Source organism: Sus scrofa, chromosome 5 (assembly GCF_000003025.6).
Source record: "Sus scrofa isolate TJ Tabasco breed Duroc chromosome 5, Sscrofa11.1, whole genome shotgun sequence".
NCBI lineage: Eukaryota > Metazoa > Chordata > Mammalia > Artiodactyla > Suidae > Sus > Sus scrofa.
In genome coordinates, this window is record NC_010447.5 from 57,466,876 (window position 1) to 57,484,002 (window position 17,127).

General features: G+C 38.0%; 1 long non-coding RNA gene across 1 annotated transcript in view; it reads right to left on the reverse strand.

Moving 5' to 3' along the window:
• The window catches only part of LOC106510355, a 41,858-nt gene continuing 33,997 nt past the window's right edge, over nt 9,267–17,127 (reverse strand). Inside the window, exons 3-5 of the long non-coding RNA XR_002344097.1 lie at nt 13,136–13,230; nt 10,848–10,922; nt 9,267–9,634 (exon numbers count right to left, since the gene is read on the reverse strand). This is a non-coding gene — a long non-coding RNA (uncharacterized LOC106510355). The remainder of the gene's footprint in view (nt 9,635–10,847; nt 10,923–13,135; nt 13,231–17,127) is intronic.

Genomic DNA, 17,127 nt, shown 5'->3' on the forward strand with positions numbered 1-17,127 from the left:
GAATTTTTTGAGAGGATGACTGGTAACCTAAACATATCTAACTGGTGATATTTCAAATAGCCTAGAAAACTGAAAGGAAATATTTTATGAAAAATAAGGAAAGGATTTTTTAGAAAAGAAGCTAGTATACACAGAAACAAGTACAGTTCATGTAAACATTCAAGGAACAAAAGGAACTGGGTGACCATCTAATCCAACAATCTTTTCACAATAACAGATTTCTTGAGTCTATAGACTACTAGTAGTTGTCCTTTTTAAAAAAAGAGGACTATGTTTCAAATGATTGGAAAGCAGTACGTTAATATCAGAAAAGCATTATTAATTTATTCATTTAGGCGTTAGTATTATGCTAATGAATGTTGTGAATGAGTACTAGTTGGCTCAACTCACTTAGCTATGGTAATGCACCTTACAGAACTAATGTTCAATGAACTATACTTTAGGAAATAAATTTTTCATCACACCTTCAAAGAATTTCTTCTACATCATTGAGGTGTTCCATCAGTAATGGAGAGTTACCTGCTAGTTAGGAGGGTTCCTTTGTAGGCTCTATTTTTAGAATAGTCCTGTGCAATGAAAACAATATGAGCCAGATATGGAAGTTCCAATTTTCTACCTTAAATTTATTAGAATTGTCTGAATTTAAAGCATTTAAATGTAAAAGGTTTGTACTTAAACACATGAAAAATTCATCTTAATATATTTTATTTAACCTGATATATCCAATATATAATCATTGCAACATACAATCATCAAGAAATTATTAATTCATCAAGTATTTCACATTTTTCTATTAAATCTTTGAAATTCACTGTTTACTTTACACTTATATCACATCTCAATTTGGACCAAGCATATTTTGAGTTCCACAGCCACGTGTGTTTAGTGGCTACTATATTGGATGCTGCAGCTTTAAAACAGTTTAGCATCTATTGAGTCTCAATCCTCCTTTATTTTCAACAAATCCATTCACTAGAAAATTGAAAGTAGAATCATAAAATTTTAAACATGAATGTGTTCTTAAGAAATCATTTAATACAATGCTCAGCAATGTAAAGTAATGAAATAGCAGTGGGATTGGAACACAGGGTACATTCTCCTGGCCCCAATATACATACTGTTTTAAAATGGAAACATTAGGAATTGAATTTATAGAAATAATTACTGGCTTTACCTTAAAAAATAATCACTACAGAGTTGCCCTTAAAAATTGTCCACCTCCAAAAAATTTAATACATGATTCTTTGCCTTTTTTTTTTCTTTTGGGAGGGGGGTCCTGCCCTACAGTGGCAATAAGGAGTTCCCAGGCCAGGGTTCAGATCTGAGCCATAGTTGCGACCTAAGCCACAACTGCTGCAGCAAAACTGGATCCTTAATCCACAGTGCCAGGCCAGGGATTGAACCTGTGTCCCAGCGCTCCCAAGACTCTGTGGATCCCATTCCGCCACAATGGGAATGCTAAGGATTCTTTAAAATAAGAATTTAACTTGCAAACAAATTTTCCAGGCTTTATCTGCTGAATAAAGTGGTACCACCTGCTAATTTTTATTGCCAAGCTAAAGACAGGGCATATTTTATAGATTAAAGAGCAATTCTTGTCTGTTGCTGCATTTTTCAATGTATAAAGTACTTAAGTCAGCAGTGCAAACATATAATAAACTCAGCAACCACAGCCAAACCAGTAATATGCTGGTTCTTCTTCATTTCTCTCAGGAGAAGGGGCATCCAGCTTCCATTCATCTGCTCAGCTGTTGTCCCTAAGCCAAATGATATCATTTAAAACTTGAATTTTAAAATTCTCACTTTGTTGTTTTTCTAGCCAACTCATTCTACTAGCCCTGAGGGTAAAAACAGAAATATGAAAAAATTAAGACATTTAATAGGCAAACTGAGATTTAATGCAATCTTTATCAAACTATTTTTCAAAGGAAAATTGGGACATTTCACATCCATATTGGCTTTCTGCAAAAAGTAGGTCTCTAGTTTTGCTGGCTTGGCTTTATTACTCTAATCCCAAGTTGATAGTCAATATGATGCATCCAAGTCAATCAATGTGCCAAATGAAAGCTTCTCTGGGACAAAAGGAATATAATCAAAGGATATGTGAGAACAAAGTAGGCAAAGCCCTACCCATCCAGGTATCTCAGGGACAATGACAAAAAAATCCCAACAGGAGATATGCTGCTGTGATTCTCTTTCCAGCTAAAATTAATTAAAGTGAACCAACCAACCTCCACCTTGGCCAGAAACAATCCATTTAAATCACAGCTCAGAGTGGGAAACAAAAAGTATGCTGGACAAGTGAGAATTGATCAGATCATGACCATAAAATATCATGAGCAATTGAAACAGATTGGAACTCTTCTCACCAACCCTAACTACTGGGCACCTGTCAACAAACCATATTGCTGTGTCTGAATTCTTCATGAACTAAAACTAAGCTACACTGGACCACCAATGTACCCAATGTTACTTCCAAGTTGCAAATCATGTCTTGCAAAAGAATCAAAGGTGAATCGTGGCAGTGGGGGAGATCTAAACCCATAAGTAAAAAGCTGTTTCTCCTGGAAATGTCTTAGTCAAAACCTATTGGAGCCACACTAACAGCCACGTACTATATCCCATCTTTACACAGCTCATAGGCTGGTGTGTGTGTTCTGGGGGCACTGTAAACATCCCTGGGCCATCCTGACACAGCTGAACACCCTATTCCCTAGAGCAGCACTTCTCAAAATAATGACCCATGGAACACTTAAAATAGAGCCATGTGGGAAGCACGTTTAAAATTTAAATGCTGGACCGACTCCAGACCTATTAAACCAGAATATATAGGAGCAGAGCTGAGAAATCTGCATTTTAACCAGCGCCCTAAGTGATCATTATATACATCAGCGTACCCAAGACATTTTTGGGGGGGAGTTGCACCTGCTGCATGTGGAAGTTTCCCAGCAAGGGATTGAACCCATGCCACAGCAATGACCCGAGCCAGTGCAATGACAACACCAGATCCTTAACCCAATGTGCCACAAGAGAACATTCACCAGACGGTTTCTGAAGAATTGGTGACTCCTGTGAGATGGGGAAGTATGTTTAAATTGTAACCATTTTCTGGCACCCTACAAAAGGATATGCCACACTTTCACATTACTGTGCAAGAGGCAGAGCTCTCCAATGTTCTTAGAGTTATAAGACCTTTGACAAAAGCACCTGGGTCATTTGTAGAACTCCTGGAGACAATGAAACAGAGCTTCTAACGAAGTCTCTCGTTTCCAACTGGGAAAAACTTCCATAGACCTTGATGGTCCTAACATGCGCATTAGACCCATCCTCAATCCATTCACTGTGCCCCATCTCTTGGGAACTCTAATTGCTCACAACTGTGTTTGCTGTTAACCCGTCTGGCTAGAGGAAAGATCAGCTGCTCCCAGATGACATGCACTGGTTTCCATATAAGAAAGCGTGGTTCTAGTTCTAGGAGAATGGGGATGTAGCCCTGGGTGTGTGTTTGTTTCTAAACATGGAAGCAAATAAAATGGAGCTCTGTGTGAAACTGCTAATATGCTGACAGATGTGTTTCTCTTTGCTGCTGTCACCCAGAGGTAGAACGGGACCATGTCTGGCTAAAGAACATAGCCTAGCTTGGTGTTTCCTCTATTATGGCCATCACCAGCTAGTAGACAAGGATTCTCAACTTTCTATCCTTTGTGACTGGGTGGGCCACACCAGTGATTCCTGACCTGGTGAAAATATCCTTGTGAGATTTGAAGAGGTTTCTTGTCACTCAGCAGCCAAGCTCAGCTCCCTATAAAAGCACTCCAGAAATTCCTCCCAAGGTTCTTCCTGTGATCCTTCTGTTCTAACCAAAATTAGTGGCCTCTAGGGCCCTTTCCAGACCCCATTTCACCCCTAGAAAAATAAGATCTTTTTTAGTTTCTCTGTATAAATTTTGTTTGTCCAGTGCCTCACCATCAGCTTTTCCTTTCATGATTTTTGAATCAGCATCTCTGGCTACACTGTGTTTAGCTGTCTAGAGTCCCTCTATTAGCAAGTCACATAACTAATAGACTGTCTCAACTTAAAATCATTTTTTACTTATAATTTACAACCCTTTGCCCACCCAGACTAGCTGTAAATTTCCTCTTTCTCTTTTGGAGACATCTCATCTCTGTTTCTACATTCAGGGATTCATAAGGTTGTTTATAATTTAAAACATGCTCGCAGGCTCCTGCTCTGTTTTTGTTTTCATACATAGAGGACCCTGTATTCACATAACATATGACCTCTGTGGAAAATCATCTCTGCATTTCACAGATATCTTTCTATATTAAATTTATATTTCCACAGTCATTTTCACAACCAGGAAACAGTCTGCCTGTGATTATGCTGCTCCTTGTACCTAGAACATTATTTCTGTCCCTGTCCCTTTATGCCTTCAAGTGTTTACACTCAAGAGTCTAATTCCAGAAAACTACTGGAAGAAAATGCAGCAAGGACTTAATGCCAAAGGTATTAAGGTAATTGCACTAAGTCTCATAACAACAACAAAAAACAAACAAAAGAAAAAAAAAAAAAAGGAAGTCATTACATACCCAGGAATAAGACATTTGTTTAACATTATAGTATAGGCAAGTGCAGTTTACATAGACATTAAATATTACTGACAAAATTTTTAAAAATATGAAAATGCTTGTGACATTTTAAAAAAGATAAATGGGATATAAATAATTCAGATAATTCTCAACCATGTAAAAACTATGCATAAAAAGAAAAAACTTAAAATAAAATGCTAATGCCTTTGTCTTTTACTGGATTGCAGAGGACTGGTTTTGGTGTTTGTCAGACAACCTGCATATGCATAACTTTCAGGATAAGAAAAATAAGCTATAGACAGTATTAAAAACAAATACAACCTAATCTTAAGGATTCAGCTTAAATATCATCTTTTTTTTTTTTTTTTTTGTCTCCCTGCCATTTCTTGGGCAGCTCCCACGGCATATGGAGGTTCCCAGGCTAGGGGTCCAATCGGAGCTGTAGCCGCCAGCCTACTCCATAGACATAGCAACTTGGATCCGAGCCTCGTCTGCAACCTAACACCACAGCTCATGGCAACGCCAGATCCTTAACCCACTGAGCAAGGGCAGGGACCGAACCCGCAACCTCATGGTTCCTAGTCGGATTCGTTAACCACTGCGCCACAATGGGAACTCCAAATATCATCTTTTTAATGCATGTTTCACTGACCTTTCACCTTTTCCTTCTTTGTATTCACAGATTACTTGGTTTACAATGATCACTTTTCAACTTGCGTGGTAGAGATTTATGCTTTTGTCAGTCTTGTGAACCAAATGATCATTCATTTAACCATAGGAGCCTTGCATTGTTTGATTTTGGTTTCCTTAGCCCTGAGGACAAGCTCTTCTAAAAGCTTTATACTAATTTGCAATATGTGTATTAAGCTGAAAATGTAAAAAAAAAAAAAAAAATAGTTCTCTTGATTTTTAGATACCATGGCTTCTACCTTCTATGTTAATGAGCTTCTGAGGATGCGACCAGGAGCTTAAAAAAATCAAACTGGTGTCTGAGTACCTGATCACAAACAGGAGACATCAGATATTGGCTGCTTGAATACAAAATCAGCCTCTGGAGGAAAATTGCCATTGTTCTCAGAAAAGAGTGAAAATAAAAGGGACAACTTAAAATTCCAGAACGAGAATGATAACCCAATGACAAAGCCAAAATTTAAACCTCAGGAGCACATAATCTGTGATCTCTGTCCAAGATGAAAATATCACTTTTTATTTTACACGTCTGCATCCATTCAGTCACAATCAGGATTGGTTTTGATCCTTGATTCTAGATGTGACCACAGAGCCAAAGCAGCCTGCTTAAAAAAGTCCCTTTGGCAAAGCCAGTCATTTGTTTCCACGGGACCCAAAATAAACCAGTTGTTAAGATTCTTTAAAATCTGAGGTTAGTAAATTGATCTGTGGTTTTTGCCTTGCCTAAAATATGACCTTGAACATGAACTCTGAACAGTTGAATATGGACTGCGCCAGCTCACATTGCAGAGTTTGACCAACCTCAGTCAGAATTTGGAAATAAGCAATTTGCCTTCTCCTTCCCTTTCCCTATTCATATTCACTCTTTCTTTCAGTCTTTTCCTTTCTCAATACCTACTGTTTTGTGACCTCAGCGTATCCCAATTTTCCATATAGCAAATGAATGTTTTTAACTAAAACCTAATTTCAAAGTAATGACTTATTATGTTTCTTAATATCTTGAAGTGAATACATAATCCACAATAGTACATTTTAAAATCCTCTTTCTTCTTTTTACTCCTAGTAGAGCTCATCTGGTACATTTCTGCGCAGCTCCTTAAAAAAAAAAATATCCCATTCTTTCTCCTCCCATTTGCCCATTTCCCCAGATTCTGAGTTATGAAAGCTCAAAGGACAAATCTAAAAGTGACAGGCTTTTCTTTTGGTGGGCAGTAAAAGGAAGAAACTGATAAAGGAAAGCTGAAATAGACTTTCTTTTTTTTTTTTTTTTTTTTTTTGTCTTTTTGCTATTTCTTTGGGCCGCTCCCGCAGCATATGGAGATTCCCAGGCTAGGGGTCAAAACAGAGCTGTAGCCACTGGCCTGCGCCAGAGCCACAGCAACGCGGGATCCGAGCCGCGTCTGCGACCTACACCACAGCTCACGGCAACGCCGGATCGTTAACCCACTGAGCAAGGGCAGGGACCAAACCCGAAACCTCATGGTTCCTAGTTGGATTCGTTAACCACTGCGCCAGGACAGGAACTCCTGAAATAGACTTTGATGGGGAAAACAAAAGGAAACACTTGGAAATCATTTATACATATTTTTAAAATTTACTCACAATGTAAGCTACCTATAAGTGTCTTTGGGACTTCACATAGGAAGTCATTTATTACTATAAATCTAAATTATTCCCCTTTCCCACTTTCTTTATATCAGCCATTTGGAAAGCTGAAGACAAAATAAAATACAGCTGAATACAAAATAAAATACTGAGTGCTTCCTGTGTGTTAGATATTGGGATAAATATGTTTCATACATTATATAATCCTCAAATCAAACCTATAAGATATTGCCACCATTTAACAGGTGAAGAAATGAAGTTTATATATGGTAGAACTTTCCCAAGGCTGTTCAGCTAGTAAATAACAACAGAGCAAGGGTTAAACTTCGATATTTTTGACCGTAAAAATCCAAATTCTGGGAGTTACCTCATGGCTCAGTGGGTTAAGGATCTAACGTTTTCGCTACTGTAGCTCTGGTTACAGCTGTGGCATAGGTTCTAACACTGGCCCAGGAACTTCTGCATGCAGTGAGTGTGGCTAAAAAAAAAAAATCAAAATTCTGAAGTATTGCTTTATATTGTATGAATGTAGCAGATTAAAGTATAATACATATTGGTTATCCCTGATATCTGATGCACTGAGCAGAACTGGTGTCTATATGCCTAATGGAGAAGCATAACGTACCTATATATATATAGGTATATTATATATATATATATATGCTTCTGAATTATAGCATTAGTTTATTTTAGGACTAGCTCAATAAACTGTGGCTTTTAAGAATCTTAGAATATGGAATTAACCTCATTATCAAGTTTTAATATCTAGGAATCATATAAAATTTCAAAAAACTTTTGGGGTAGAACAGTTGGAAAATGAGATATTTTACTTAAAATATGTGGTAGCTATTGTGGTCTATTTCCGAAGTAATACCAGGAATTTGAATTTGGAATGTAAGTGCTATCAGTAAAGCACTAAAGTGAAAGGTAATCAATGAGGTAAAAGACAAGTGCAGGAAAAAAAGAAAAAGTAAAAATTTTATCAGAATATTAGAATTGATAGAATTTTTGTTTACAGTTTCGATAATCAGTTTTTGTTTCTCATATGGCTATAGGATAAAGGCAAGAAATCTTATTCATTGTGGTATTGTTACTCTCAAATAAAAATTATGCATTAAATATTCATAAATCTCTCAAGGTAAGCCTCTCGATCATATATGTCCAATTTACTGTTAATGAATTGACTCAAAGAAAATGCATTCAAGGATACTGTGGTAGGCAGAATGATGGTCCTCATTACTGCGAACCAGTGACTATGTCACCTTACTTGGCAGAAGGGACTTGACAGGTATGAATTAGTAGAGGACCTTCCCATGTGGAAATTAGCCTTGATTGTCCAGGCAGGTCCCATCTAATCACATAGGTCCTTAAAAGCAGAGAACCTTCCTTGGCTGGAGTCAGAGAAAGACATGTGACAATGACAGAAGCAGGGCGAGAGAGATGCTGACTCAACCCACCATCGGTGGCTTTGAGGAAGGAGGAAGGGAGCCTCTAAAAGCTGCAAAGGACAATCAACTGTATTCTCCTCTACAGCCCCCAAAAGGAGCACAGCCCTGCTGGATCCTCAATTTTAATCCAGTGAGACCTGTGTCAGACTTCTGACTTCCGGAATTGTTAGATAACAAATTAATGTTGTTTTAAGGCACTAAGTTAATGGTAATTTGTTCAATAGAAAATGAATACAGGGGTACAGTTAGTACATGGCAGAGGGAGGACTATCTTATGTTTACTAACATTTGAACACTGCTATCTGTCAGCCACTATATTCTCACTTCAAATATTATAGTTAGTCTATAAAATAATGTATGAGATAGATATCATTCCCATTTTTCAGGTAAGGAAAGTAATGGTCAGTTGCTTTCCTATGTTCATATAGGAACATATGAGCTGTCTTTGCCGTTGAAATATCTTGTAGGTTTCCACCATCTCACACCGTTTAACAGTTCAGGGTTTTTGATTTTCAATAGAGGCTGCCTTCAAGACTTAGAATGCTATTAGCCAAATTATGAATTACAAGATGTTTGTTTCAAACACTCCCAGGTGTGCAGTACTTTTAAGCAATTCAGAGATCCTCTCAAGTAGGACTTGTAACCTACATATGCTGTTCTGAGCTGAATTGAGTCATACCCCGTTCTGTCCCTCTTCATTCACATGGAGCAGTCTTAATTCCAGTATCTCAGAATATGACTATATTTGGAAGTGGGGCCTTTAGAGAGGTAATTAAGGTAAAAAGAGGTCATTAAAATGAGCTCCTAAGTTCCCATTGTGGGCCAGGGCATTAAGAACCCAACATGGTGTCCGTGAGGATGTGGGTTTGATCCTTGGCATTGCATAGTAGGTTAAGGATCTGACATTGCTGCAAGCTGCAGTGGAGGTCACAGATGTGACACGGATCCAGCTATGTCGTGGCTGTGGCTTTAGCATGCAGCTGCGGATCCAATTAGACCCCTAGTCTGGGAACTTCCATATGCAGCAAGTGCTGCCATTTAAAAAAGAAAGAAAGAAAAGAAAAAAGAAAAATCATGATTTTAGTAGCTATTTATGACAATTGTATGTATGAAAACTGCTACTTACCACTCTAGTCTGGGTAATGAAAAGCCTAGGAAGGATAAAGAATAAGGAAAATAGAGGCTTCCACTTAGCCGATGCCAAGTTCTTTGAATGGTCAAGTTCAGCTACCTTCATGCTTCTAGGAACATGGAGGGCAAGGGTGGCAATAGTTCCAAGCTCCTTTCTGTTTTAGTATCTTTCTGAGGGGAAAAAAGGGAGTTTTAATAAATTCCCAGCACGTACTTACTTGCTCTCCAATGGAACCTGTAGCCTTAAGAAAGACAATTCTAAAACTGGTAGTTATTTGGATTTTTCAAAATGCTGTTATTTAATGCCAGTCATAGCAATCCAATTTCTTCTAACGTTCTCAGAGCATTAGTTTCTTCAGTCTCTTTTTTCCTCGCTGTTTCTATGCGCAGAATTTCCAGAGAGTAACTTTGTTCCATGAAGAACAAAACGGCCCTTTAATCTGAGTAACTGACTCATAAATAAAAAGGAGGCTCTTTATTGTGCCATTTGTTTCCCTGGGCTGCAAATATGGCAGCAGTGTGTGTAAGTGCTGGAAAAGCACTGATGTTTGGCACATAAGCTCCAAGCACAGGTTACTCTGCGCATCATTCAAAGGCTCAAATAGCAGGCAAATTCGAGTTGTCTCCTCTTAAATGCCTTTAAAATTTTCACAAGTTATATGTTCTGTCACATAACCTTATATCTTATTTGTTGTGAATTTATGCTTGTATAATTGTCTCATGCTTCTCTACTGAACTTTAAATTATTTCTTTATATACTCTAGGACCTAAGACAACACTAAGAACAAAGTTGAGGCCAAATGTTTCACTTACTTGAAACAAGAAAAGCACTTGTCAGAATATAATTTTTTGACAAACTTGTGTTTACTGATACTGAGAAACAGTATCTATGACTTAGATAATGAGTATATAATAATAAATATAAATAAATAATGAACGGCAGAGGGAAGTCCCCTTTCACTGGAAAACTTTCTGCTCTTTTCTGCATAATGGACCGTCTTACCTATAATGGACCGTCTTACCTATAATCCATAACAATTCCTTTCTTTTTCCTGAATAATTAGAAAATACTTGCTAGAATTTATTTGCCCTAAAAACAACATTAGCAATAATAATAATCCAAAATGCACTTAGTATGATGTCAAGTCATTTCTTCCAAATATAGACACTATCGGTGATCAATTTTCAGTCATTATGATGAAAGGACTGCTGTCACTCCTCACAGGCCACAAATTGTGTTTCAGGACCATTAGAACTTCAATGTGTCTATGGGGGGCCCTCTTTCAATCAAAAGCTAATTATTTGCTGAAGAAAACGCTTGTCATCATTCCAATATTTTAGAGACTCTAAGCATATAAGGAATCAGAAAATGTTTCCAACTTACCTTTAAAAAACACACCAAAAAAGTAGTTTGAGTATGGCTTACACTTGTTATAAATAAGGCGATCATGTTTACCACCTAAACTGAAGCAAAAGAGAGGATTATTAATAAATTTGCCAAGAAAATGGGCATAAACTCAGACTGTCCCAGGCAAAATAGCTTCTATGGTCATTCTACTCATAAACAACATGTTTGCCGCAATATCAAGGAAGTATATGCCTAAAAGTATATTATTGAAAAGTATATTATTGCTCTAAAAGTGTCATGATTTTCATCAAGATTTTGCAGTTTGTTACTGTCTGCATCATTTTCTCCTGCCTGTGGGAAACTAAATGTCAGTCCAAGGCCTACAACGCACAAGGATGCAAAGCAGAAAACTCAAAGTTTGAGCTTTCCTATATCAGATGTGACTTCCTGATAACTGTGCAAATCTGTCCCACAAGGCATGCAGAGAAAGAGTGCCCAACGGGGAAACTGACCTCTGTCAACACTCTATCTATCCCACTCCAAACAACAGAGTGAGAAATATAATCGTTTTGTCTAGACAGTATCAATTAATGCCAACCTTTTTTTTTTTTTTTTTTTTTTTGTCTTTTTGCCATTTCTTTGGCCACTCCTGCGGCATATGGAGGTTCCCAGGCTAGGGGTCCAATCGGAGCTGTAGCCACCAGCCTACGCCAGAGCCACAGCAACGTGGGATCCGAGCCGCGTCTGCAACCTACACCACAGCTCATGGCAATGCCAGATCCTTTAACCCACTGAGCAAGGCCAGGGACCGAACCCGCAACCTCGTGGTTCTTAGTCGGATTCGTTAACCACTGCGCCACGACGGGAACTCCAATGCCAACCATTTAAAAGTGAACAAGGATGCGAAAATGAAGTGCTCGCAATTAACTAATTGCATAAATATCATCATACAGAGAAACTCAAAATTTATGTTTAGTCCTTGCTAATGCCTTCAAATGATGTGGCTGATATAAATCCACAAGAGTAACCCCTGCATAGGCACAACTGCTCCCTGGCCAAAGGCATTCTGATTCTAGAGTCTGAATCTTTTGGAAAAAGGAATAGACTAAAAATAGGTTTATACCACATAGCTGAATTTAATACATGAATCTTTTTTGGTAATAGAGAAAAAGATTTTAAGTTTGAAGTGCTTTTGCCTCGAGACCTCAGGGAAATGGGACATTATTTCTTTGATGCTGGATGACTGCCCTGTCCAAATTAATGTGCATAGTTCTCAAAAGCTAAGGTGCTCCTGGGACACAGACAAAAGAAGCCAATGGCTCTTTTCTCCTATGGAGCCTGCCCTCAGATGATGTGGAAGGAAACTATACCCCGATCTAAGTCAAACCCATTTAGTGTCTTTGTGCAGAAAAGGTGTCAAAGTCAATTTCAGGTTTTAGTAATACTCATTATCAGTGTGTTACTATTCCAGGGTCTGGCGGATGATAGAATATTGTAACAAAAGCTTCTGAGGGGGAAATGTAACTGAATTATTAGACTGAGCTAATGTTTTTCACAAAAGTCTTATATACTTTCAATTCTGTAGTCACAGTTTTCATTCTAAAAAATTTGGGAAGAGTTTGCCAAAAAGGAGAGTTGCCATGCCTTCCTTCCTAAAAAGAAGCTTCAGTGCAAATAGATTTTGTGGTTTACCTAGGGTCACCCTGAGTGGGTGGCAGCACTGAGGATGTATAATACCAGCACCTTCTGCTTTGTTAGGCTAAGGGAAGTGAAGGATATTTGGGGCATTTCAAAAACAAAACATTCTGGCATTGTTCTCTGTGAAGAGCACACTGTTTTTAATGTTTTAATATATCACCTGATCAGTGGTTCATGATGTGTGGTCTCTAGATCAGCACCACAAACATCTCTGGGAACTTGCTAAAAACTACAAACGTTTTGTTCCCACCCCACCCCCAGATCTCCTGAATCGGAAACTCCACGTGGAACCCCTCAAATCTACTTTAACAATTATTCCAGCTCATTCTGAAGCATGCTAAAATCTGAAAGCTGCTGATCTAGCTGACATATTTAGAAGATTCTCTCCCCATCCCTGATTTAGAAAAACAAACAAACAAACAAACAAACAAACAAACTTTGAAATCATGTAATGGCTCTAAATTATGAGGAAATAGCTTAAATTCATCATTTACTCATTTCATTCTTTCAAACTGACCAATTATAAACTTCACTCAATAAGCCACTCGTCTGTGTTTTTTAGGAGTGGGAGAAGGAACCAAAAAAGTAAAAGGTAGGATTTCATCCTTGAGGAGCTCAAGTAATACCTGTAAATTGTTCTTGTGGTCAAGTCAGTTTCTTGATAACAGATCTCTCCAGTCCTCAATCTTTTGGTCTTGAGTGAAACAGCTGTCTTCGCATTCTAAAGATCAAAGCAAAGCAAAATATAAAACACCCACATTATTGGAGTTCGGGTCGTGGCACAGTGGTTAACGAATCCGACTAGGAACCGTGAGGTTGCGGGTTCAATCCCTGGCCTTGCTCAGTGAGTTAAGGATCCGGCATTGCAGTGAGCTATGGTGTAGGTTGCAGATGCCGCTCAGAACCTGCATTGCTACGGCTCTGGCGTAGGTAGGTGGCTACAGTTCCGATTAATCCCTAGCCTGGGAACCTCTACATGCCGCGAGAGCAGCCCAAGAAATGGCAAAACACACACACACACACACACACACACACACACACACAGACAAAAAAACAGACAAACAAACATTATTCATTAATGCAGTTAGTTTTGAGGGTGATGAAAAAGGGTTCTACAGTGAAGCAATGAAAAGGGATTCCAGTCATAGAAAGGATTTTCAGATACTTAAAATGTCTTTATGGTTTTCCCCAATTTTATCCCTCACAGGACCCAGCCTTCCAGCCTCCCAATTCTTCTCATTTCACACTTACCCCTTCTTTTGCAGAGCAAAAATTTCCTTTGTTGCTTATCTTCAAGTTTGCTACCATCCCACGAATTCAGTTCCCAACCCCAAACAAGGTTTCCTTTTTTCTATAACCTAGTAAATCTTCTCTAAGAGATATATTGTTGTGCTAGATGTTCAGAATGATATATATTCACCTCTTATAAAACGGGAACACTCGAAATGTAGTTGGTGACTAGAAGAACAGCTGAATTTGAGATATTAATAGGACTTTTAAATGGCTAAGATTGATTAACATTTACTTAAGAAAATCTTTATCAGCTGTGTCCTGAGCACAGTAAAGTCTACAGAGATGAATAAGACTCTGCCTTTGCTTTTATGGAGCTTATGAATGAGTAGGTATTGATTGGGAAAGGGTTTTGCTCATTCTATAGCTTCAAAAAAGTCTGTGCTTGATGCATGACCCTGAGAAAGTATTTAGGACCTTACAACTCTAGACCAAAAAGTGTTTGCTTAGTGGTAATAGTTGCATTCATAAAAGTAGATTTGCATGGCTAGAGAGAATATAGAAAGAATATACTCTAAGGAGAGAAACTCTGTAATTACTGAGGACATGAAGTAGAGGGCCAATAAAATGTTATCAGAGATACAAATACAAAATAATACAAGGAGGAGAATATTAAGAGTAGCAAAGTTGTTACTCATGATAAATGCTGCAGAGGCTAAGGAAACTGAAATCAATATAAAACCTATTGTCTCAAATGAACTGAAAGTCACTGAACTTGTACAGCAGATACCTCAGAGCAAACAGGTTGAAAATCATATTGGTAAGGTTAATGGATTGGAAATAAAAGCTCAAAAACAATGTGTTTACCCTAATCTGCCCATTCCGCATTTGAGCATTCTTGGGAGAGAAGGTAGGAATTTGATTGGCTAATAACATAAAGATAATACATTTCACATGAAAAGTCTTTTGATAAAAATTTTTGAAAAAATTTATATTATCACAATCTAAGAGGGAGTAGCTGATATTTTGCTTATCCTCCTGTCATAAGTAGTTAAGAGACAAAACATATAAACAATGCTTTGTAAACACTAATCAGCAACTAGAGCATAGCTCTAGTCCTTGAGAGAAGGAGAGAAGACAATGAGCCTTGTGTTCTACCTGGCTCTCCTAAGGGCAAACCTCAGAGCAGGAAAACAGTCAAAGCAAAGAGAAATGGTTCTTGCTGGCAAGAAGATGCAAGACTTTGGGGTTTCCCAGGCAGGTAGGATTTGGGGGAGGGAGTCCTCAAACAACAGAGGACACCAAAAAGGAACTCTAAAAAAAAAAAAAAAAAATCTGTGTTCAAAATTCTCTTCAAGTCCATAACTGATCTCTAAGCTGTATACCCACAGAGAAAAATTCTAAGAGACCTAGCAGAGAACACCCCACAATTCTGGGGAGATAGAGGTTGGAGTTTGGGCTAAACAGGATTGTAGAGATCTTGGTGATTCCAAGCCCAGAAATGTCATATCTTAGAAGTAGGGACAGTATGAAACAGACCTGCAAATCAGAGTGATCTGTCAATAATTTAACTGTCAGAACAAAATGCATACCTCTTAAAAGGAAGACATGGTCATGTGGAAACTGACAATGTAGCAACCAAAATATGATCAAACAGGAAAAGGTTAGGAAAAAAGTTAAATAATGAGAAGCAGAGATGATTCACATGCAAGAGTTTGTTGGTAACATAATTAATGTGATAAAGAAAATGAAGGAAAAGGTAGACAAATTATATTTTACAAATGGAATATTTAAATATGGAATATGAATCTAAAAAAATTAAATGGGTGTTCTAGAACTGCAACTTACAATAACTGAAAATATGTGAAATGAAGAACTCCTTGAATAGGTTGAAGAGTAGACCAGAACAGAAGACTGGTGAATGCAAAGACAGTTCAATAGAAAGTATCAAAACTGGAGTTCCCGTCGTGGCGCAGTGGTTAACGAAGCCGACTAGGAACCATGAGGTTGCGGGTTCAGTCCCTGCCCTTGCTCAGTGGGTTAACGATCCGGCGTTGCCATGAGCTGTGGTGTAGGTTGCAGATGCGGCTCGGATCCCGCATTGCTGTGGCTCTGGCGTAGGCCGGCGGCTACAGCTCCGATTCGACCCCTAGCCTGGGAACCTCCGTATGCCACGGGAGCAGCCCAAAGAAATAGCAAAAAGACAAAAAAAAAAGAAAGTATCAAAACTGAAGCATAGAGAGACAAAGAATGGAAAGAATAGAACATGTAGGACATTTTCTAAAAGCCCAGCACCTTTCATTAGGGTTCCAAAAGGTGATATGAGAGAACGAGAAAGAAGGAATATTTGAGAAATATTAGCAAAAAACTTTTCAAGTCTGATGAGAGAACCTACAAATCTGGGCTCAATAAACTCCAACACAGGAAAAACACAAACAAAATCATACCTAAGCACTCTGTAATCAACTACTGAAACTTCAAAGACAAAGGGAAAACCTTAAAAGCAACCAGAAAAAGAAGCACAGTATTTCTGAAGGAGCCAGAAGAAGACTGACTTTCCCCATCTTCTAGTTCCCTCCTGCCTCCTCCTGTGCTGAGCTGGCCAGCAAGCCCTGCATCTTTCATTAGTAAATAATTCTCTGATATTACTTGTCCTGATAGGCCACACTTTTTAAAGTTTTGTCAAAGACAGATAGAAAGATGACAAAACCAAAGAAATATTGGGCCTGAAAGTTTTAGTCCACCTGGCGGCAAGCTCCACAATGTCAACTTTGTCTGTGGCCATTCACCTAGGAAACAATGGGCCACAAGGGGTGATTCCACCATGTTTTGAATTATGAATGAATGATAAATATTGAAATCTGAACCTAGTAGATTATGACCAAAAAATACGGAAGTAAACCCTACTCTAAATCAGGAGTATATTATTAAACTTTATTTGACATGTTAAACATGGTTTAAACATTTTGTAAACACCATAAAACAACACTTGAGTGTTATAAGTTCATTCTTCAGTAAGAAACCAAGATCACTAGTAAGAGTCTACCTGATATGGAAATACATCTTACTTTATTTTAGCACTTGCAAATATTATAATACTTCTTTTTTTAAATGTCAGGTTTTTAGAATTTATCTTTCTAGACAGTCAAATTTCAAGCAAGGAAATTATTTTCCAGATATTTTATCAAATACTTGCACTTACTTTAAAATCTCTTTCATTGTAAGGAAAATCACTTGACAAACACATTCCTTAAAGTTGAAAAATGGCAGGGGAGGTGCGGGTAGAAAGCCAAAATGATTTTAAATTGCAGTTCTACCCGTAGTATTACACGCTCTTTGATCTTTCCCTTAAACAGTAGAGATTGAGAAAGCACCACCAAGATTACTC